The sequence below is a fragment of the Pinus tabuliformis genome, chromosome 3_1, assembly GCF_031772625.1.
Source record: "Pinus tabuliformis cultivar Carrire ecotype Pingquan chromosome 3_1, CPIR1, whole genome shotgun sequence".
NCBI lineage: Eukaryota > Viridiplantae > Streptophyta > Pinopsida > Pinales > Pinaceae > Pinus > Pinus tabuliformis.
The window spans coordinates 738,656,469-738,681,474 of NC_142301.1; positions in this window are offsets into that span (position 1 = coordinate 738,656,469).

A 25,006-nucleotide genomic window follows, 5' to 3' on the forward strand; every position below is an offset into this window, starting at 1 on the left:
CAGCAGCAGGTGCATTTGAAGGAGGCTCCACCACTCTTCCCTTCACATAGTCCATGGCTTCATGCTCTTCCAAAGTCAAGTCCAAAGTCATCTTCCATGAATGATAGTTAGATTTGTCCTTGAGCTTATCCTCATATTTGAAGTAAGATGTAGAAACCATTGAAGCTAGATCAATAGTCTTAACCAACCGATTTCTCTTAGTGATTGCTTTTCTCTCTCTTGCTTGGGCTTTGTCTTCACCTATGCTTTGATACCATGTTAATTTTAGTTAACAATGGTATGTTCTATGCTTAGCACAATTACTTCAATGTTCCTTTAGTAGCCCAATGACAATTTCCAATTTAGATTTCCAATAGCATTCACATTAACCATTAATCACATTGACAGTAAAAGGAGATAAAACATGAAACAAAATGCAAAAGACAAGGCAAGACGAGAGGACACCAGATTTGGCAAATACTAGGGAAAAACCCCAATGTGGGGAAAACCCTTTAATTAATTCTTCTTATTATTATATCAAAATGTTCAACAGAGTGAAAGAGTACACAAGTAAAATTGACTTGCCAAATTCAAAGTCAAAACAACCCTATCAGAATTGGCAGTCAAATCAACCCTAACTAGAAAGTCAGAAATGGTCAACGTAGCTGTCAAACTTGCCTCCTTGAGCTCGATCAACCACAGTCAAACTCAACCTTTCTTGTTAGTCAAAATCAGCCAAAAATAGTCCAATCAAATTCAGTCAAAGGAGAGAGAAAAACTATTGTAGTTTTTTGTGATCAAAATTGCAGTAAACCCTGAAGTCAACGTTGGTCAAACAACCTAGATTCTCTCAATTTCTATGCCTAGAAATATGGTCTAGGAAGACAGAAACAATCCCCCAAAAATCGCAGTCAAAGCTATTCAAATAACCCCTAGTCAACGTTGGTCAAACTTGGTTTGCTTCCTGAAATTTTTGGCCCTGCAACTCAGCCCATAAATTTGTCCTTGTGCCACACATGTCAGAGAGAGAATGCCCAATGTTGTACAAACCAATGAGAGAAGGAGAGAGAATGTGTAAGTGATGATGATGCCAAATGCGATGAGAGGTCACTTGTATTTATAGAAGTCATTGTGGGTGAAGAGTCATGTCCATTGGGCTTCATGAACCTACATGATGATGTGACTGACCTGAACAATTTACACGTGTGGGCATAAATTCAAAATAACACTTATGCTTGTCTAAATGAGATGATCTTTATATCAATTTTGGTCCTCTTGAAAAGAGGATTTTAATGCAATCATCATCTCCATCAATTGAGTTGTCCCAAGGTGGAATATTGCCCTAGTTTCCAATTTTAACATCATACAACATTGATATTTCCAGCAGCATTGTAATATTGCTTTGGGATTGACAACAATATTGTACCAATTGAAAAATGCAGTCGAATAGGAACAAGGCAACATTATTGTAGCTAGGGTTTGATTCTTTATTCAATACAATGAGACAGTGATCACCATGACACTAACCCTTGCAGATCTTGATGATCGTAATCTTGCAATATAACTATGGTGCATGATATGATAGTGATTATGTTGATCCATTTGACAACGACCTGAAGTGACCTTGATGCAAGTTATATATAGTGAACTTGGCAACAACCTTTGTATCTCCTTGAAAGTGATGGTGTATCTCTTTGACAATGATGCCTAGATAGTACAGCATCATGATTAAGAATATGACAGCAATGTCTGGCAGTGAGTTGGATGTGGCAATCACCTTGACAGTGACAGTAAGATAGTTGTGACTACGTGTGGCAATAGCTTGAAGTGTTCAATGGAAACAGCTTGAAGTGTGCAGTGGCAGTGAGAGTGACAAGTAATAGTTTCAACAGTAGAAGATGAAGCACAACATTGACATTGACAGCTAGAGTTTGACGTGCAGATTGAACAATAGCAAATTTGATTATTGCAATTTCTTTGTATTGATTTTGAGCACAGGTGGATCCAGTCTAAAAATTGTGAAATGTATTTCGTCAGCTAATCAGGGTGGAAGGGTGGAGCTAGGGCAGGTTGGAGCCTACACAGGGCATTGGAGTGTCCATCCAGTTGCAGCTGATAAACAAGGTGTTGGAGCATCCTTCAAGTTGAAGCTTGTAAACCATTGGAGCGTCCTCCTAGTTGCAATTGGTAAATAAGTCATTGAAGTGTTGTTAAAATTGGAAAATAGGGCCAAATTCCACCTTGGGACAACGCATATGATGGAGATGATTATTGCATTGGATTCCTCTTTTCGAGAAGTCCAAGTTTGAAATAAAGATCATCCCATTCGGACAAGTAGAAGTGTGATTTTGAATTTATTCTCTCACATGTACAAATTGTTCAGGTCAGCCTCAACTTAATGTAGGCTCAAGAAGCCCAATAGATGTGTCTCTTCACCCACAACAAAGTGTTTAAATAGAAGAGACCTCACACCTCATTTGGACATCATTCACTCACACATTCTTCTCTCTCTTCATTAGATTGGTCCGTTCAGCTTGGGCATCTTCTCTCTCTCTCTCTCACACGTGCAACTACGAGACCTGTTTTTCTGGGCTAAAACAAAACCGAAATTTCATATGGTTGACCAACGTGGACCGAGGTTGTTTTGACCGAATTTGACTACATTTTTTGAGGCAGAATTTCGCTCGAGGCAGCATTGATTGGCACAGAAATCAAGGTGTTTTGGAGTGTTTGACCAGCGTTGACCGCTGGGTTTTTTTACTACAGGGCTGACTATGTTTGACCGAGTTTGACCAATGTTTGAGGGACTGTTTTGGGTTGACTTTGACCCTTGATGGAGGCTAAATTAATCTTCCTTTGACCGAGCTTCAAAGGAGGTGACTTGCTATTGATTTGACCAGTGTTGATTGGCGATGAAACCAGTGCCAGAGAGTCATATGAGGGGGAGGGTGGGATGCAAGTGGCAAGAAGGTGAAGCATAGCCGGAGAGAGGGGGGGCAGTCAAGGCTCGGAGAGGCAATAGAGAGTGTAGCGAATGACAAACTAGGCACGGAAGGGTCGGGACAAGAACAGGCCAGTGGAAAGTCAGTGTACAACGGATATGGCGTTCCCAAGGACCGAGCAATAGACCACATCCTTGTCCATGTCCGACATGCTGTAGTCAATCCCGAGGACAGCGAAAGAGACAAACCGATGATAGCGAAATCGAAGGGGGAACCCAGCCGACCGTGACGGTGATGATGACAATGCAACAGAGGACATGGCAGTGTGCAGCTGCGATTCTGCAGTCGGGCTTGTTGCAAACCCTAGATGTGCTCCCACAACAGTTCAGACTGGAGCTTCATCTTCATGTTTTTAAGTATTATCAAAATAGTGTTTATTAATAATTATCTAAGTTTTCAAGAGGATTTCATTTTATTCTTATGGGGTAATTTTGGAGTATTTACTATTTTCATGAGTGTTATCTTATTGTAAGATTCATAGAGATGAACTACAAATATCAAATTCTACCTGATTCATTTGGATCTCATATTTCAACTTTGTATTTTATTGATTTCACAAAACTAGTTTAATAACATAATTTGATTTTGTATTTTTAAAGCAAAGCTTAAATGAATTTGGAAACCATAATAAAGCATTTTCATAATAACTTGATCATAGAGATTGTTTCTGGCCATACTCATGCCCATATTAAGAAAAATAGGGAAATACCTATCCAATCATGTTACGCTAGAAGACAATTTCAAAAGTTTTCAAATGAGGTCCATAAATCTAGCTTGAGCCTTCATAATGCATACTCTACATGGTTATCAACCCAATTCAATTGGAGATGGAAGTTTTTTTTGAAGCACGAGAGAATTGGTCATAGCTTCTATTACAAGGTAAATTGAAATCCCCCCATAAGTGTTGCTTGGAGTCTTGTGAATAGCCAAACCATTAGTGTTTTCTCCTATAATCAACGATGTTAATGATAATCTTGTTCTCAAATCTATAGAAAGGATGCAATATTAGTTTGTTTTTCAAGAGGGCGCACAACCCAATCTTGAGTATGTCTCTTTGTCCTCTGCTCCGTATATTTTTTGTGAAGGAGGATGAGTTGTAATGCACATGATAACCTCACTTATTTGGAGTCCAATCGACTTGAGTCTAGCTTAATCTTATGCATTGCAACGTTTCTTAAATAATTGTACTTCTTGTTTTAGCTGCACAACTTTTTTTTTTCTTTTTCTTTTTCATTAAATTGTGCCAAATTTATTCCACTCATTCAAGTCATTTGGACTCAAAGGCTTTGAGTCTTCTGTATTAATGAAAGATTTATTATACATGCTTCTCTCATTAATCATGGTTGGTTTTTGTCAAACTCCATAATATTCAAACTAAAATTTATTTTCTCAAATTGAATATCTAGATGTTAGAGATTTGAATTAGGTACCAAATAGAGTTTTCTAAACAAAAAATAACAAAACCTATATGCTCCCTCATGAATCCCCACACAAAATCATTTGATTTTGGATCACAATTACTATTTTTGGATTGTTTTTAGTCAAATCATATATCCCACTTCCTCATGTATTATTTTTAAGGTGCAAGTGTAAGTCATTTCTATGTTTGTCTACATGTTGCTTGAAGTTTAAATCATTTGAATCGAGCTTTATTTGCATGCCTACTATTTGGATTATTTGTTATTGCTATAAATTAGATCCTCATTAAACTTGCAAAAACTTCTCTTTGCCTTACTCATTTTCATAACTTAATTATTTTTATCTTGTAAAGAGAGGTCAATAACCTTGTAGGAAATAATATATCTAATAATCTCAACTAAGACAATGTCCTAAGAAACCAATTCAATTTTTCTTTGTAGGAATTTATAGGGTAAGTTCCTTAGACAGAACACCAAAGGACACCGCTCACAAATAGATCACATCAATACACTAGTATTGTTGATGTGGTTAAAACCCTCAAAGAGGGAAATAGTCCATGGCCTGAGCCAACGCGACCACTTCAGGCAATTTATTAATAAAAGAATGAAAATTTACATAAGCTTCTCTCATGAACGGTTACCCTACAAATGACCCTCCATGCTCTTTAAATAGAGATTATGGACCAATCGGATGTTAAGCCATGGATCAAGTGTCGGTAATACTGAGGAGAGAATGAATCGTCGGATCACTACATATCGTGACCATCAGATTGTAAATTACAAAAGTACATAGTAAAGAAACACACTTTACCTAACTCTACACTAGACCAAGTTATACTTAACTATTTCCTATGTGTCAGAATATCCTAACATCCCCCCTTAAGAACAACTTGGGATAGGATTGAAGGATGTAAAAATATGACACAATAGGAGAAGGAAGGAGGCATTAGAGCCTATCCCCCCTTAGTGACAGCTTCCTGAACTCCAACCATAAATCAAAGTTTAGTAAACTTCGCCTCTGTGAGAGCCTTTGTAAAGATGTCTGCAACTTGATCATCTGTTGAACAATATTGCACTTCAAGAACATGGTCATGAATGAGCTTTCTGATGAAGTGCATGTGCAGTTCAATGTGTTTGTTGCACTGATGCTGGACTGGATATTTGCATAGTTGAATGGCACTTAGATTATCACATCAAAGTGTAGTCGGATGTTGCTGCTAAAAGCCAAACTCTGACAGGATCTGACGAAGCCACATGGCTTCCTTACTAGCTTCTACAGCACCACGATACTCTGCTTCTGCTGAAGAAAGAGAAATGGAACTTTGTTTCTTGCAAGCCCATGTAATAGGTCCTGAACCAAGAGTGAACACATAACTTGTAGTAGACCTCTGATCATCAGGGTCACCAGCCCAATTAGAATCAGTGAAACCAACCAATAGAGGAGATGCTTTTGCACTGTAATGAATCCCAAACTGAACTGTACCTCGAACATAACGAAGTATTCTTTTAGCTACTTTCCAATGACTTTCATGTGGGTTTTGCATAAACTTAGCAAAAAGGCCAACAGCAAAGGAAAGGTCAGGACGAGTATGGGTCAGATACAAAATTTTTCCTACAAGTTGACGGTATAAGGTAGCATCAACTTCAGGGGAAGTACAAGTGACTGAAAGTTTGGCTCCAGACTGAAAGGGAGAAGGGGCTGGCTTACAGTCTTCCATGTGAAAATGGCGTAGAAGATCACTTGCATACTTGGACTGGGAAAGGGAAATACCTTCCTTGGATTGCAAGACTTGAAGACCAAGAAAATAATGCAAGTGTCCTAAGTCTTTCATTTCAAACTTCTTTTTAAGGTTGGACTTCACATGGTTTATAGGGTTGGGATCACTACCAGTAATGATAAGATCATCAACATAAAGAACAAGAATGATAAGAGACTTGCCCACTTTCTTGGTGTAGACAGTATTGTCAGAATGACACCTAGAAAATCCAGTTTCTAAAAGAAAGCTATCCATTTTGGCATACCAAGCCCGAGGAGCTTGCTTGAGACCATAAAGGGATTTCTTAAGCCGTCATACAAGGCTGGAGTTTTTTTGTATAAAGTCAGTGGGTTGTTCCATATAGATTTCTTCATGCAAGTCCCCATGCAAGAAGGCAGATTTAACATCCATCTGATGGACTTCCCATTTGAAAGAGGCAGCAAGGGAAAGAACAAGGTGGATAGAGTTCATTTTGGCAACAAGGGAGAAGATTTCAGTATATTCAATGCCTTCAACTTGTGAAAAACCCTTAGCAACAAGACAAGTTTTATGTTTATCAACTTTTCCATCCGGTCCATACTTGGTTCTGTAAACCCATTTGCATCTAACAAGTTTTCGTCCCTTTGATAGAGGAACAAGATCCCATGTATCATTTGCCAATAATGAATGATATTCTTCATTCATAGCTACGTCCCAATCTGGATGGCCTAAAGCTTCTGCAAAGGTGTCAGGATCATAATTTGCTGAAGCTTGAGCCAGTAAAGAAGAGGTTCTATTGAACTAAGGACATGTATGTCGCTGATCTGTTGGATCACCGACAAGAGCGCCTGTTGCATCCCGAGTAGCACGGACCCATTTTGGAAGCTGAGGAGCTGAAGGAGGATCCTGAGAAGGTGGGGGAGGATTTTCATCCTCGCTTTCATCATCTGAAGAAGAAATATTTTCAAAAGTAGAAGAGATAGAGAGAGGTGGCACATCCACCAAACTAGGCTCGTAGGCCGATATATTTTCAGCAAACTTTACATCTCTTCTAATGATAACATTTTTGGACTTAAGTGGAATAAGTCTATATCCTTTGACATCTTTAGAATATCCAACAAAAATATATTTTTCACTCTTAGGTTCTAAAGCTTTATGTTTCTCATCTAGAATATGGGCCCATGTTTCACATCCAAAAACACGAAAGTGACTTACACTGGTTTAATTGAGCTCCATGCTTCTTTTGGAGTGATATTCTTTAAAACCTTAGTAGGAGTGTGATTTATTATGTAATTTGCACAGTTAATTGCATCTACCCAAAAATTAAGACTAAGTCCTTTAGATTGAAATATACAATTAGCCATTTCCTTTAAGGTGTGATTCTTCCTTTCAGCTACACCATTTTTTTGTGGAGTATATGGAACAATATGTTGCATTTGAATTCCATTCTCAGTGCAAAAGTTGATGAATTTGTTGTTAACATATTCTCCGCCATTATCAGGTCTTAGATTAAGAATTTGATGTCCAGATTGTTTTTCAACAAAGGCCTTAAAGGCCAAGAACATGTTAAATACTTCACTCTTGAGTTTTAAGAAGTATACCCAAGTGTGTTTGGAGAAATCATCAATAAAAGTTAAGAAATACTTGTAGCCAGAGAATAAAACAACTGGAAGTGGACCACATAAATCACTATGCACAAGTTGTAAAGGGGTTGAGGCGTGCTAAGAGGCATGTTTTTCAAAACTATCCCGATGATGTTTTCCGAGTACACATCTGGAACAAACACCATCTCTGCAAGATACCATTGGAAGACTTGTCACCATATTTTCTTTACATAGATTCTGAAGGGAGCGATAGTTTAAGTGACCAAATCACTCATGCAAAAGTTTGCTCACTTCATCATTATGAGCAACAAACATCGACAGAAGATTTGATGACCCAAAGTTGTTAAACTTATAAAACCTTGTAGAATCATTAGCAATGCCAATAGCTAAAATCTGTCTAGGATCTCTTAGGTCCTTAATTACAACATTGTGAGGTGAGAATTCAATGATTTTACCTTCACCTGAACGAGTTATCTGATATATAGATAGAAGGTTGCAGGATAAGGTTGGAACACATAAAGCATCATTAAATTGACTATTGTCTATATGAACAGTTCCAGTCCTTACAACACTAAGAGATCTATCATCACCAACATATATATTTTTGGTGTTACAATCATTTAAAGAAGAAAACATGGCTTTGTTTTTGGCCATGTGATAATAAGCTCCAGAATCAATGAGCCACTCTTGAGAATTAGAAGAAGAAGATACATTTAGTGCATATCTAGACCGAGATGATTGACAACCACATGCAGAAAGTGTTATTATTGAAGATGAAATTGAAGTTGAAGAGTGCTCCAAATGGATGTTATGCTTCTTCATTTCTGCTTCCAAGGCTTCCATCTTCTTAAAGCATTTGGATTCTAAGTGGCCATATCGATTACAAAAGTGGCAATGTCTATCAGTGTTCTTCCCTTTGTTTTTATTTGCCTTATCATTTTGTTGAAATGATTTTTCATTTTGAGGCTGAAATTGCTTAGGACCCTTGTTTGGTTTAGGGCCATTATTTTTAGGATACGGCTTCTTAGGATTCTCTGAATATGGTTGTTGCTGGGCGGCTAAGGCTTTCTTAGAAGAGTTTCCAAGATTAAGAAGACCAAGGCGTAAGATTTTTTCTTGTTCTCTTATTAAAGAATCACAAAAGGCATCAAAGGAAGGGGACTTGTAGTATTGTCCTTGAGAAATGAAGGCTGCTCTTGTAGAATGAAAGGTGGAAACAAACACAGAGTAGGCTGGTCCCAACTTAGTAAGAATGGAATAGATAAAGTTACCATCTTCTTTCTTAACCTTAACACCTTCCAAAAGAAGTCTAAGGGTCTTGAACTTGGATAGAAAATCTTCAATGGAAGAAAAATTAATGGGGTCTGTTGTCGCGCGGATTGGCACGACAATGCTCAGACCGGGGGCTGTCACTCTGATCCCCGATCCCTCCGTTTAAGCCTGTCTCCCGCAGCTAAGGGGGGTAGTCCCTGTGAAATGATGAAGACCAACTGTCGACCAGTTGGTTGGGAGACACGAGATACGATATAAAAAAGCACTCGATGGATTTGATTAATTTAGCAGACCAGTGCCTTAAAAGATTGTTATTAAAATGATTACTTGTTAAATGATATAGAAAAATAAACCGTGACCAGCAATCATTTGTCATCAGCTAAATCACATGACCAAAACGATATCCGGCAACTGAAAATTTCGAGAAGATAAATGCTTAAAATCACCACAAGTCATAAACCATTAACCAGATATCATATTTCGCATCTCGACTTGAAAATTTTAGATCTCAACATGAAAGATAATAACATGAAAACCACTGAATCGGGCAAAATAATTTTCCACGAAATATATATATATATATATATATATATATATATATATATATATATATATATATATATATATATATATATATATATAAAAAAATGAAATTTAAAAAAAAAATTAATCTAAAACTAAAAATAAAACTAAGCCTAAAAAATTTAAATAAATCCTTTTTTATATTTTTATTTTTTTTTTTTTTTTTTTTTTTAAAACCATAATAAACAAAAAATTTAAACCTAATAAAAATCTAAATCTAAATTGTATACATATAACCTAAATCATAGAATGTAAAATCCCAAATCGTATATTTTGTTTTTTTTTTTTTTTTGCTTTTTTATTTTTAATTCTTTATAAAACTGAAATAAACAAAAACTTACGTTAAACAATATAAAGCTAGAAATTAAAATCTAAAAACAAAAAGAAATCGCCTAAGCTCAAAAATTAACAACGGAAATACGTATAACCTACAGTGATCATAATAAAACGCTGCAAAGCAAAAAAAAAACAGTGCGATATACTCAGGAAACCGTGACCCTGAAAAAGACTGAAACGTAAACCGGCGACAGGGAAATTGATCCAACGCAAATACCTGAAAATCTTACCTGAGGTTATGCCAAACTCGTGAATGCACCCGGTGGAAATGAAACGATCCTTGCGGCGTAGTGATTTACAGGTGACGACAGCGTTTGTGGATAGACCCTCCTTCTGGCGTTCGATTGAGAGGAATGGCTCATGGGCAAGCAAAATGATAGCTGATGCTTTGTTTCAATTTACTGGCAGCACAAATCCGAATCGCATATGATCAAGGAAGAATGCCGACACGAGATCAACCCTCAGCAATGTGACAAAGAGGATCGAAAACGACAATCTCGCTAAAAAAATTGCTGAATAAACCTGGGCTCGTAAATGATAAATCGAGACTTCTGCAGGTGACGGCGTGGGAGTGTAAGTCTGTTGTCAGTATGAAAGGGAGGAAGAGGTCGATGTGAGGCGGTGAGAATAGCTGCGGAATGACAAATCGATAGCATGCAGGGGGGTCATGCACTTTGGCAGAAACTGAGTGGGAAAGAAATGCAGATGGAGGCTGCACACAGCAGTCAATGGCAGGGATTGGTAAAGCGATTTTCCAGACTGTGTTTTGGGACCACAATTTGCGTCCATAGGGCAGCGGAGATTTCAGTGACCGGAGAAGATCTTGACCCTTGTTTTGATATATCTGGAACTGATGCGTGAAGCCTACAGAAACTACGACTTGACCATGCAATAAATCGAATCAAGATCAATAGCAGAGTGTTGTTTGATGAAGTACGCAGGTCTTTGAAGAAACCATTTCATGCGCCCCTGAGAGAAAAGTTATTGAAAAATCTTCTTATGCCAGGCTCGTAGCACCCTTGATCATTTGGAAATGTTGGACTATGATTTGCAGATGCGTAAAACACTGTGGGAGAAAATGCGATCCTATACCTGCGAAAGAAAAGAAAACTTAAAACAATATATGCCAGAGATTAACCCAAAAAAAACCTAAACCCTAATGAAAATTGCAAAAAATAAATTTGAAACCCTAGATCAGAAAAATTTGAAACCCTAAGACAGCTGATTAATTTACAAATTTGGCCCCTTAACAACCAGATTCATCAATAAGCACAGAAAATATTTTAAGAATAAAAATTTAAGGTTTTCACTGTGAAGAACTTCAGAAAATCTCTCATGCAAATAAACAAAATAAACTGAATGATAGACCCAGGATCAAATCCAACTGGGCTCAGCAAAAAATGCTTGCGGGAGTTGGCTGGTTCAGCCGAGAACTTCCCCGAACGCCCACAAAATTTCCTTTAATGATGTTTTCTGCACAGTTCAAAACAATCGTCAATAAAGAGGGCAAAAATGCTGCTAGATCTCAAAAAGTAATGGAGATACCTGCCATTACTTCAGAAACCCTAACAACACTCAAACCCTAGCAAGGGAACAAGATACCTGTGCTCACAATACTCTACAAAAAGCTATTATTAATGGCTGAAAATAAAATATGCAGAAACTAAAACAGTCTCACAGCATTTCAACAGAGTAACACCAGCAAGATATGGACCCCAAAGTCTTCTTTTATTAACCAGAAACAAATTTACAAGAGAGCTTCTTCAGCCTTAGACTCACAAATCCGATGATCTGAAAATGACCCCTAGCACCCTACTTAAAGGAAATGATCCCAACGGCTAGTTCGAGTGATCCATGTTGAAATGATCTCGACCGTTGATGAGGATCAAGACATCTCTTGATCTCATCCGTCGATTTATTAAAAAATAATATTTTGCATGCATTCACTTAAAATATTATTATTTTATTAGTTAGGGTTTTTGCTTTGTTTTTTTTTATTTTTTATTTTTTTTAATTTTTTAATTTTTAATTATTTTTTTAATTTTATTATTTTATTATTTTTATTCATTTTTTAATTTTTTAATTCATTTTAAAATGGATCATCGAACTAAGCCTTCGGAAATATCACCTAGGACCTAGGACTTAGGACTCATGAGGGGATTTAAAACATTTTTCGACCCTCAAGACACATTTCATGATGACTTTCACAAATTTACATCTTAAGGGGACAAACCCACTTAATACAGACCCTCGCAAATCACCCAGTTCTGCGACACAACTATAATCTAGCAGATCAAGACACTAGGATTCTCATAAAGTTATAATGACAAAATCCATCCCGGCTTTGGGGTCAGGTTTGAAGGAAAAATCTGCCGATCATGGATCGGTGAGACGAAAAACCTTCCGGGACACAGATTATCATTAGAAAGTTAGGTCCACCTAGGCAATAAATGACACATATCTGCTAAGATTATTTACAATTCATACATGCAGACTGGGTTTACAAAAAAGATTAAGCTGCTGATGACTGAAGGATGGCACGGACGATGTCGATCAGATGTTGCCCCTTTTTGCAAAGAAAGGGGGGTGTAATGCATGGGTAGTTGACCGGTAGTGGTCAACAGGGTCCAACGTAAGCAACTCATTTTCGAGTTGATGGGCTCTAAGCTCCTTTTTAATTCCAAAAACTTTAGTGATCTGTTTCATTGCTTCATTAGGAGTATCAAGTTCTGCGATATGGAATCTAAGGTCTGGAGAAATAGACATCCCTATCAACCCATGTGCTTGATCTTGCCTATTTTTCCATTTGGCTGCCTTATTTTCATCTTTCGGTCTGGTTTCTTGGCTTGAGGCTATTCCGTAAAGACCTTTACTTCTAAGTAAATCCACAATGTAGGACCACCATTGGAAGTAGTTGGTGTTGTCAAGAATAACTTGGCACGGACTTTCCATTTTAACTGAAATTGAAGTTGTAGATGCTGAAAATAAGTGTTCCAATGGAAAGATATTGAAAAAATAGGCTGATTAAAAAAAACGGCTCTAAAAACATCTTCCAGATGAAGAAGTTATGGCTTTTTGAAGAAAAGTTGTTGAAGATGCCGACGAAGTGCGGGAATGTGCGGAAATGAATGATAATGTTATATTTAAAGAAAAAATCCGCCCCCTTTCCAAACTTAATCTAATTAGCTCAACAAAAAGAAAGACTTGAACTCAAGACCTCTATTCTCATAAAATAGCTTTGGACCAAGTGAGCTAGATTAAAAGGTTAGTAATTTTTGGAAAAGAGGAAGGGTTTTTTTTTTTTTTTGTAAGTCACTGAAGCTTTGGGGTGCATGCTTACTTGAGAAAGCTATTTTTTGCCTACAAAACAAAAAACACAAAACCCAATACGAACATACAAAAAAAAACAAACCTTACGGCTTGAAGTTAGCTTTAGCCGGAAACTAAATATTTTCCTTAATATTTCTGATTTTCCGAGATCACACTAAGGCGTGGCGGAAAAGAGCATACGCATGAGAAAAATCTTTCCTTTCTGTTTCTGATTTGCCCAGATCGCATAGAGTCATGGGGCAAAGAGCATACGTAGAAATGAAAGGTATATATACGGTAATAAAAAAACAAAGAGCTAAATAAACTGAAATAAACAGAGAGAAAATAACGAAAAACAACAAATAAATGTTGTATACCTCCAGATCTTAAAAATGATGTAGCTAGGGCTACCAGAAACCTTTTTGCGTGAAACGAAAGGGGTTCCTCACTGGAACAAATGCTCCTAACACAATAGAGCAGTCCTCTCGGCCCGAAAGTAGTCAGAAACAATAGATCTAGGAAACGGAAGTCGGATGCAGTTCTACCGACTTCAGATTTGGATCACCAACGGATGCGGCCCTCAACTTGGCTCTGATACCATGTAGTAATTTATAGGGTAAGTTCCTCAGACAGAACACCAAAGGACACCGCTCATAAACAGATCACATATCAATACACCAGTGTTGTTGACGTGGTTAAAACCCTCAAAGAAGGAAACAGTCCACAGCCTGAGCCAACGCGGCCACTTCAGGCATTTTATTAATAAAAGAATGAAAATTTACATAAGTTTCTCTCATGAATGGTTACCCTACAAATGACCCTCCATGCTCTTTAAATAGAGATCATGGACCAATCAGGTGTTAAGCCACTGATCAAGTGTCAATAATACTGAGGAGAGAATGAACCGTCAGATCACTACATATCGTGACCGTCAGATTGTAAGTTACAAAAGTACATAGTAAAGAAACACACTTTACCTAACTCTACACTAGACCAAGTTATACTTAACTATTTCCTATGTGTTGGAATATCCTAACATTCTTTTGGATTTTTCAATGACTGTTAAGGAGTTTAACTAAAAACATGTAAAGCATGAAATGAAATGCATTGAATCAAATACAACTCCAACTACATAGATTATTAAATCTTCTCTTTTGGGCTTGTTACCACTCAAACTAGCAAGGGGCCTAGGGGGGATCCCTAAAGGGCAAATGCTAGGCCAAGGGCAACAAATGGAGACTTAGCTCACTGTCACCTCTGCTAAGGCTTCCTTCTATTTACGAAATTTCACCGATGGGAGGAGACCTGGTATGTACGGGGTTACCGATGAATGATAAGTCAATGGATATGAGTGACCCAAATAAACCCTTTCCCAAAAGAGTTTGAAGGATGGAGCTTGCTTGCTTTCTAAGCAACGTACTATGTATTCTAGGGAAAGGAAGAGAGGATTTGAGCGTCAAGTTTATGGTATAAGACTTGCGAAGGAGTTCCCTAATCCTTAAAAGCCTTGTTAGAAATGGTATCCCGGATGGTTCTTGAAGAATGATCTTTCAAAGGAGTGGGACCACACGAGGCCATGTGGACTCGGTATAGGGCATGAGGAAAGTATGTAGCAACCAATGATATTCTTACCCTAGACAAGCTGGGGAAAGGATCAAAGAAAGTATTTTCACTCAATGATTTTGCTTTGACCCTATGAGGCAATAGCCTTGGGGATGGTAGGGGAAAGCTTTGGTCTCAGATCTAGGGCTTGCCTTTTCTCCTAATTCCATTGTCGAAATGTCTTCAAATTTGGAGGGCTAGAGGAAAGGCCAATGCAAGAGACCCTAGGAGATCAATTCTTTTTCAGTGGCTAGCTTGTCGGGAAATTGATTCCCTAGGCACCCCAATGTGGCTAGACTTGGGAGAAGGTGAAAGGACAAGAGTTTTGGTGACCACCCTTGGTAGATCAGTGCCTTAATCCTCGGGAGAATGGAGTCTATGTTGATTATGTGTAAGATTTCTTGGTTCCCAGTCAAGGAAGCCAGAAAATTACTTCACAAACCATCTAGGTCAAGTGAAAGCAATATTGCAGCTTTTATACTTCAAATGCACAAGAGGAATGGCTTATCAAGGTCAAATTTTACCCCTAGGAGATTTTTCTCACACTACATGGCCCATAAATGTAGAGAACATTATAATAGAGACATATTCCACAATATTAAGCAATGACTGCATGCAACAATTAGCCCTAAAACAGCGAAAATCCCAATGCAACATATATGAAAAAAGTAACAAGAATAACATCAAAATTTCGTACTTACATGCAGTAGAGTATATCCAATCATTCACAAATGAAAATAGAGAAGCCCCAAGAGAAGACAGACCAACAACCATACATCAAAATTCATCCATAAAAGCTCCAATTCATCCTCCTGAAAAAAGTGCGAAATTCTCTAAAGAAGGGAGAGATCTAATCCAAAGTGATGATGAGAAATGATCTCACCTCACTTGTATTTATACACATCTTAGGAGTCTGAATTAGCGTCCTTGGTCTACATAAGCCCCAAAAATAAAATAATGTGCCAATAATACAACTTTCGGTGACAAACCCACCAAACTAGCTCATAAATGACAAGATAAGCCTCTCAAGATGTGAAATAATAATCTATGCATGTCATAGGGCCCTCTAAGAGGCCTAATGAGGTCCATGGGTGCCATAATGAAGAGAATGACCTTCAAAAGAAGTGGGCAAGGGGGTGGACCCTTGTAATAACATGTGGTGCTCAATGATATTTGGGGGCACGTAAGTGTCCTCATGGGTCTCCAAACAAATTGAAGATGCCTGTAGGTGATGCCACATTATCATGGAAGTCTTGGATCATCTGCCAAGTGTATGGTGTAGATCTAGAGTCGGCTGCGCATGATGGATCAAGTGCATCCTCCTCGTCCAATAAGTGAACCACAAACAATCTTTGAATGGCTGTGGGGATCCATGGAGTGCAATCTTCTGTTGTGGAGGCCCATGGCTTAGTGAGAAAGCAAGCTCCATCTTTCAAACCTTTCTAGGAAAGGGTTACTTTGGGTCATTCATATCCATTAACTTATCATTCATTTGTGACTCCAATACAGATTGGGTCTCCTTCCATCGGTGAAAGTCCGTAAATAGAAGGGAGACTTAGCTGAGGTGAAAGTGGGCTAAGTCTCCATTTGTTGCCCTTGGCCTAGCACTTTCCCTTTAGGGATTCCCCTTAGGTCCCCTACTAGTTTGAGCGGTAACATGGCTTATCATTGCATTTTCCCAATATTAGCTCTGGACCTTATCTAGCTCAAGCTAGATTTTGAGACATCTACTTCCTTGAGAGTGTGACAACTAGTATGACTATTGAACTATTTGTTACATTTTTTACTACTTCGCTATGGCCCCACATTAGATTGTTGAGATAGTTAATTATTTAAGTGGTTCATTGTCATTTAAACCCACTATTTATGGGTTGCATTCATTGTTGTTTAGGTAGAATCCCTCCCCCCTTTTTTCTTTTCTATTTGTGGGAGAAGTCTCCTCCCCATCCCCCTCTCTCGCATTCTCTTAATAGTTTCTTAACCCTCCATTTTCAATAATTGGTTCCCCTTGTCTCCCAACAAGGCCATCTCCATTGGTGAACATTTAGTATCTCTTTTAAGTTTTGTGGATTGTTTCTCAAGTCCATATTGTATTCTCTTGTGCAAGACGCCTTCTTGCTCCTTTTCATTTGGGGACTTTGTCTCTCTCCACTTCCCTAGGGTGCATCACATTTCTTATGGCCTTCCCCTCTTTATAATAGCATCATTGTTACCTAAACAATTGTTATGCCTACTCCTACCCATATTGGTGGAGTCTCTTTTCCTTTATCTTGATTTTTTAAACAATTTGTGCTACAATCCATAATACTCACTTGGCCTTGCTCCTTTGATTGTTCCTTCTTTCTCCTCAATTTTCTCTCTTTGTAGCTTTTTCACTTTTTTAGAGACCCCCTTCTACAACGTTTTGCTCCCTATTCTTTTTTCTTTTCTTATTTTATACATAGGAAATGGAGAAATTTAGCAGCCCCCTTTCTATAGGTGGGATTACATCCTCTTATCACTATTAGCATGGAACCCTGTACAACATTATTGTGCCATGTTGCCTCCCTTGTTCAAGAAGGTTATATAGGAGGGTGTATATCCTCTTGTCATTGGGGATAACCTAAGAGCTGGTATAACTTTCTTTTCTAAGCTTCCTCCATCCACTCATTCTCCCTTTCTTTCTAAGCTTCCTTTATCCACTCATTTCTCCTTTCTCTTTGGTTTCCCCTTTTGGTTTTCCCTTTCTTGCAATAGCTTGTTGGCTTGCATACCCCACATGGCGTGGCCCACCCTAGCTAGCCTTTGACTGAAAGCCATTGTGTACCCTACCTCTTAGTCTTTTTTGCATCCCCAAGTTAGTCTTAGCCTTGTCAATGACATGTTTTTTGTCCTAATTAGTGTGAACCATTGTGCTTGTAGCATTTCCTGTGAAGTTTCATGCCTTTACCTTGTCAAAAGTGTGTTCGTGGTCCATGTGTTCCATACCCTACATTAGTCCTTGGTTCTTCTATTATGTGTCATTCTTGACACTTCCTTCCCTTTATACCTTAAGCATAAACCTTCCTACTTTAGCTTGCTTTCCATGCGTTATCCTAACACTTATTTTGGGTACCTCCAATGCCTTGGCATAAATTTCGTGCCCCTTTTCCATTTTTTGAGTGACAAAACCATTGGTTCCTCCTTGAAATGTTTGCTTAGAAAAGCTTGGTGGCTTTGTGCTCTGCTTGCGAATTTTGATCTCTCAACCTCCATTTCAACTATGCACCTCTTCTTTTGGCCTCTTCCCACTTTAACATCTTGGCCTCCATTTCAACCTCACTATTTCCCATTTTTTGCCTCATGACATCTTTTCTTGGTTTCTCGCCTAATTTTTTGGCCTCCTTTTTGTCTTCTTAACAACCTTTGTGGACTTTCAACTTACCTTTGACTTTTATTATTTCTATCCTTCATCTCCTTCATCTAATAGGACTTTTTTTTGGATAGGGAATGTTATTGCATAGGCCTAGTTTCCTAGTTGGTAAAAACCAAAAGGAAGGCACTGCTGATTTTTCAAGTGCAATAAATACAAACACAATTTTCTGCTATAGATAATTGCTTCTAATGATATCATTTTTTACTTTAGCACATTTCAGATCATTAAGTAATTATACTTCAAAAAATTTCAACCATAAATGCAATAGAGCAATAGAGATCACAATAGGATAAGCATGCAAAGAGACACAAAAACTATTACCCTAGGAAATCCCAACCTTGGTAAAATCCCAACAGTCTTTTCTTAGGAGAAATTGTCCAATTCAACAAATGTTACAATCTGAATATCCCGGTCAAACTTGGTCAAATTGACCAAACAAATCTGTCATGTCCTTTCTCAAACACATTAGTAATAGGGTGTTGCTACACAATTTTGCACATTTTTTACTAAGGAAAAGGGCCGCACACTTTCAACTTAGGGACTTAGGGGCCAAATCGACGTTATTTAGTTGCTAGTGGAATGTGGGGGCCACCCACATAGGAGTTCGAATTAGCCATTTGATATGCTTGGAAGGAAAATCGAATGGGTGGATGGAGGGGCCCACATGAGGCTAAGGGGGCCCAAGGAGTTATAAAGAGATATCAACTCTCATTTTGTTTTCATTCTGAATATTTGACAAACAAACTCACTCTTGTACGCTTCGTTGCTTAGCGAGTCTACCAGTTGTTTGGCCACGAGTTTTTTGCAGGGAAGATTCAACCTCTGCTTCAGGGTACCATCCATGCCCGCCCTAGGGAGGCTGTTCCACAGAGATTGCAGTAGCAATTCACATCTCAGCCAGCCATGCAAAGGAAGGGACTGCGTGTTTTCTGGGCAGCCAGAAATACGCAGAGGTTGATTTAGCCACCCAAGAGGCCGAAAATCCAAAGTCAAAATCAGAGAAATTCCCTTCTGGGTTTTTCTGGGTTTTGTCCAATGAGTCTAAGGCTAAACGGGTAGAATTTTTTGGCACTTTCCAGCAGGCCGAAAGTCAGCAAATGTAACTGGAGGTCAGCTCCCAAGAGGTCAAAAATCCAAAGTCAAAATCAGAGAAATTCCCTTCTGAGTTTTGTCCAAGGAGTCTAAGGTTAAAAGGGCAGATTTTTTGGGTAGTTTTTCGGCACTTTCCAGTCGGTCGAAAGTCAGCAGATGTAGTTGGAGAGCAGCTCCCAAGAGGCCAAAAATCCAAAGTCAAAATCAGAGAAATTACCTTCTGGGTTTTCTGGGTTTTGTCCAAGGAGTCTAAAGCTAAAGGGGCAGAATTTTTTGGGCAATTTTTGGTCACTTTCCAGCAAGCTTAGTCAAGAGATCAGTAGTTTACTAGGACAAGTTACAACGCAGAGCATAGTAGAGCAGCAGCTAAACAACCATCTCTCCAGCTATTCTACCACCTGGGTTTGGTCCAGCTTGTCCTTGAGACAAGCCCAGGTGCACTACTCCATTTATATATTGTACTCATGATCTCATATTTCATAATATATGGCTCAGCTATTCCAGTGTTATAGTCTTCAATGGGTGTTTGCTAAATGTTTTTAATTTTCCACTGTAGCACTGTTTGTTTAATTGGTTTATCACTTAAATTCCTGTTTAGGAATATTACAGTGGTATAAGAGCATGATCTTGGCCCAGCTGTGGGTAACTAGTAAGATCATGTGAGATTTGGGCATGTGTGCACAGTGACGAGTTACATCGTACACTACCCATGGCTCAAGGGAGATTCAGTATGTAGGGATTTTGGGGTGGAATCCACTAGAGTGATGTGAGGTTGGCTTAGTTGAAGAAGATGTCAGACCAGATCCCTCTTTGTCCTTACAACATAGACACTAGAGGTGCACAAGCCGTGGGAGTACAACCATCTACACTATGTGGGGAAAACTGACAGAATCAGGGCAGCAGATCTCCTGGAAAAGAGCAGGAAGGCCAGAGATAGTTAGAGGATGAGTCAAGGAGACGATTTTGCTGGTGGAGACCTAGTCTTAGACATCATGGGCCTGAGGAGGAGATTGAACATGAGGTAGAGGACATGCGGGAGTGTGAAGATCACATTGGTATACCTAATGTGGCACAAGAGTCACCATTGTTGGAGGCCTCTTTGATAGCACTAGTTGACACCTTGTGGGAGAAAGTAGAGCATACACCCATAGGACCATCCATTGATGAGGTGTCAGGAAACATTCCCACTGTTGATGAGGAGCCAATAGATACAGAGGCATCTAGATCTATGACACATTTGCCGAACGATAGTCATCTGCAGCTGATTGATGAGCATGTATTGCATGTTGGATTGTCTAGAGAGGAGCAGTTGGAGGCTCATGTTGAGCCCATGATGGAGGAGGACGTGCAACCATCCTTTGGGTTGGCGAGTGATGAGGGGCAACATAGAGACCACACGTTGGGATTTCAGCACAGTTTGTTTTATAGGCACACTGACAGGATCTACAGCGTTATTAGCCCATCCTTACACATTGGATTGAGAGAGGCGGAGTTGTCTACACATACCAAAGGGGATGACTAGGTTAGCAACACTATTGGGTCACCTTTGCCCATTGGAGAGAGAGAGACAGAGCTACCTAGTCAGATCTCATGTGTTGACCTGGGTAGTGGGATGAGATGGTTAGAGTTGCACAAGATGCAACATCCGCATGTCGAGCTTGTTCTATGTGCTAGAGTTTGTGCATTTGATCCCTCTCTTAGGGTTGGATGGTGAGAGATTCTGAGTTGGTACCCGATGGAGTGGGCTAGACTCATGAATATGGTCGTAGTTCAGAGTAAAGCTTAGTGGGAGCTCTCAAACATTGAGGGTGTAGGAGGCCCAAGTTGGCATTGGGATCCAGGCAGGGCTTCCTATCTGATATCAGACATGCGGGATGGCTATGGCATTGATGAGGTAGTCAACCCCATGCATGAGCGCATGCATTCCTTAGGGGAGCTCCAATTGACGCTAGTGGCCAGGTGGTTTGTGAGCAGAATCCATTGGTTGTTTTGGCATGTTGGTTGTGCATGGGGGCGTAGGATGATTAACATTCTCTAGCAGGAGCTGGTTCAAGGAGGTGGCATGGGTAGGCCACCATACCGGATATTGTATGGAGACAATGTTATCCCATTGAGGTTTATAACTCAAGGGTCACAGACGATTGGCACAGTAGAGATATCCCCCTAGCAAGAGTGGAGTTAGGGTGCTCAGGTCTACCAGGATGGACAAGGGGACATGACGTATGTCATGGTGGGGTCACTGTCAGAGTGGTGGACACTTTGGCACATGCAGGATACCATATGTTACAGGGTGGTATGATAGTAGGCATTGGTACACAAGACTACACAGAATTAGGTCGTAGCGTTTAGTGTTATATAGAGGGATGTGGCCTGATGCATACAGACCTAATTCTAAGCCATAACACCCCGTGGTGTGCAGGGCTATGTAGCGAGGAGCTGTGGTTTGCAGAGGAGCATGGAGATACATGGTGGTATACCATAGCATGTCAGTTTAAATTGTGGGGTAGGAGGAGTGACTCGCATTGCATTGAGGACGTGCGGGGAGTGACAAGTGCAGAGACACAGGTAGGACATAGGAGGGTACCCGGATGGTATAGCCGTAGTCCGGGGTATCCATTGGTTTACAGGGATAGGTTGCAGCATACAGTGGCATTTCATGGAGTACAATGGTACTTGGTGGTATGCAGTGACACATGATGCAGTGCAATGGGCTCTTGGAGCTTTCCCTCCAGGGAGACTTATGGACAGGGATAGTAGGTGTACCATTGGATGCAACTCATCTAGGATCGATGAGGACATTGTCGAGCATTTGGGGACACCATGTTTAGTGGAGGCAGGGCCTTGAGGGAGTTATTAGCAGATTCGAGGCGGAGAGAGGGTCGTTCGTCGGATTACTCTTGAGCATTCTCACATACTCTTGATCATACTCTTTGGGACATACCCATCCATCATCCTCCACTATTTCTTACAGTTGCAGAGAGTTTGGTTGTTTCACTTTGACACTCTCCATTCAAGCAGCAGGGCATGGGGGACTCACACCCTAGGCACTTAGATGAGACACCATGTGTCAGGGGCTAAGAGGAGACTCTCCAGTTGAGACACTTGGTAGGTGCACGAGTTGATGGTTACAGACTTAGGGATGGCATGGTTGATTGTCAAGGTAGCATGTGTTCCACCCCTAGGTTCACACTTGGGGAGGTGACCGAGAGCGAGTTACATGTTGCTTTTTTAGTTGGACAACTTGATGTGTTAGGGGAGCATGAGGTGTGGAGGACAATAGTCCTTGTTGGCAGGATGATGCCTAGGCTTCTGGCAGTACCTGAGCACATCATCAAGAGCTGGGATAGCAGATCTCACTATGTGATTTGGCAGACAGAGAACAACTAGATATTTGTGGCACGGGTTCTTGATGCTCAGTGCCTACCTATTGGATACCTACAAGAGGCAGAGACGGGGCACAAAGGGGTCCCAACAACTAGCAGCATATCATAGTGACAGATAGAGAGGATTGGGGTTTGTGGACCTCCAGTATGGTTATGGGATCCAAGGATCCAATGGATTGGTGGGATACTCCACTCCTTAGTGAGCATGGTTGGGATAACAAGCAGACTGATTCATTCACAGGCGGACACATGGGCGATCCCCGAAGTCTTCACTATAGGAAAAGGCAGATTGTTGCGCAAGATTTGGGCTAGCCATGGAGTGACAGGTGCTGGCACTGTTGAGTCACTTTGGGAAGATTGGCCTAGCCTCGATCATCGCATAGATTATGGCCAAGAGTTATGGGAGAGGAGGTTCTGGTACGAGCATGCTAGGCAGTCATTCATGACCAGAGTGTCACGATGTCGGTAGGATAGGTTCCTTCTGCGATGGGCAGAGGATTCTGGCATAATAGGGTTGAGCAGTTCAATTACCCGTAGAGGTGAGCTGGTTTCTATAGGGGAGGGTCATTCAAATCCTTCATTTAGTTTTAGTGATTCATTTTAGTTTTAGTGATTCATTGATGGTGTGGGGAACTTCATCGGTGTGGCAGGGTGATCAATAGGAGGAGATCAGGGGAGCCTCGGGTAGACGAGGGTTCAATTTCACTAGGATTGGATTGCAACTTCGAGAGTTTACTCTTGTAGTGCATGCAATGGACTATTCGGTAGAGCAACTTCATGAGGATTTGGTCAGAGATTTACATCGTCAGGATGCTCTACTTATTGGTGATAGACACAGGGGTTCTAATGCCCATATTTCGCAGGATAGTGAGTGGAGCAAAGGGGGCTTCACGTTGATCAGGTTGGCTTGGGATCCTGGTATCAAGGGACTCCTTCACTATAGGATAGTACAACGATCAAGGACGATCCAATGGCACATTTGGGGCCTTGGTGAAGTTTGCAGTGATAGTGGGGGTCCAGAGTCAGAGAGGGTGTTTGTTCAAGCATTGCTTGGGGACAAATGATGTTTGGTGCATTGGAAGAACTTTCCAGATGAGGATGCCACCTGGGAGGATGAATATATTTTTGGGCACCCAACTTTGAGGTTGCTTGAGGGCAAGCAACATTTGGGAGGGGAGGATGATCATGTCCCTTCTCAAACACATTAGTAACAGGGTGCTGCTACACAATTTTGCACCTTTTTTACCAAGGAAGAGGGCCCCACACTTTCGACTTAGGGACTTAGGGGCCAAATCAACTTTATTTAGCTCGTCTACCCACATAGGAGTTCGAATTAGCTATTCGATATGCTTGGAGGGAAAATCAAATGGGTGGATGGAGGGGACCACATGAGGCTAAGGAGGCCCAAGGAGTTATAAAGAGAGATCAACGCTCATTTTGTTTTCATTTTGAATATTTGACAAACAAACTCACTCTTGTACACTCTGTTGCTTAGCGAGTCTACCGGTTGTTTAGCCACGAGTCTTCCACAGGGAAGATTCAACCAGTGTTGCAAACATCGTGATTTTTTCGCTGAAACGATTAAATTGGCCAATTAAATCAGTGATTTTTTTAAACCCTTGATAACCTGCCAATGGTGAATCATGTGACGCCTGAAGTATCTTCTTCTTGAGCTAAGACCCCTCAGTCAAGAAGATCCAGTCCCTATAGTAGATGATCTCATCGACCACCCTCTACCTGTCATCCGCCACCTGCCCATCCACAACCTCACATGCAAATTTGTCCTTGGAGTAGTCTACTAAGAGTCAAGCCCTCCAATCTGCGTCCAAGCTCATAAGAGACAACGTGGATGGCCTATGTGAAAGGGCATCTACTACCACGTTGTTCTTACCCTTGACATACTCGATGTCAAAGTCATATGCTTGGATCTTCCTGATCCACTTCTGTTGCCTCTCCTGTAGCTGCTTCTACTCCAAAAAGAACTTGAGGCTATTGTGATCAGTCCTCACCCTGAACCTGTTACCCGCCAAATATTGCCGGTACTTAGCCAATGCATGCATGTTGGATAGCATCTCCTTGTCATATATAGAATACAACCTCTTGTGCGGAAGGAGCTTCCGGCTCTCAAAGGCTATAGGGTGACCTCCCTGCATCAACACTGCGTTGATCCCCTCTCCCAATGCATCACGCTCCAAAACAAATGGCTACGTGAAATCCGGCAACACAAGCACTGGGCAGCTGCGCATAATCTCCTTGAGCCTGTCGAAGGCTCGCTGCGCTGTATCCGACCAACTGAA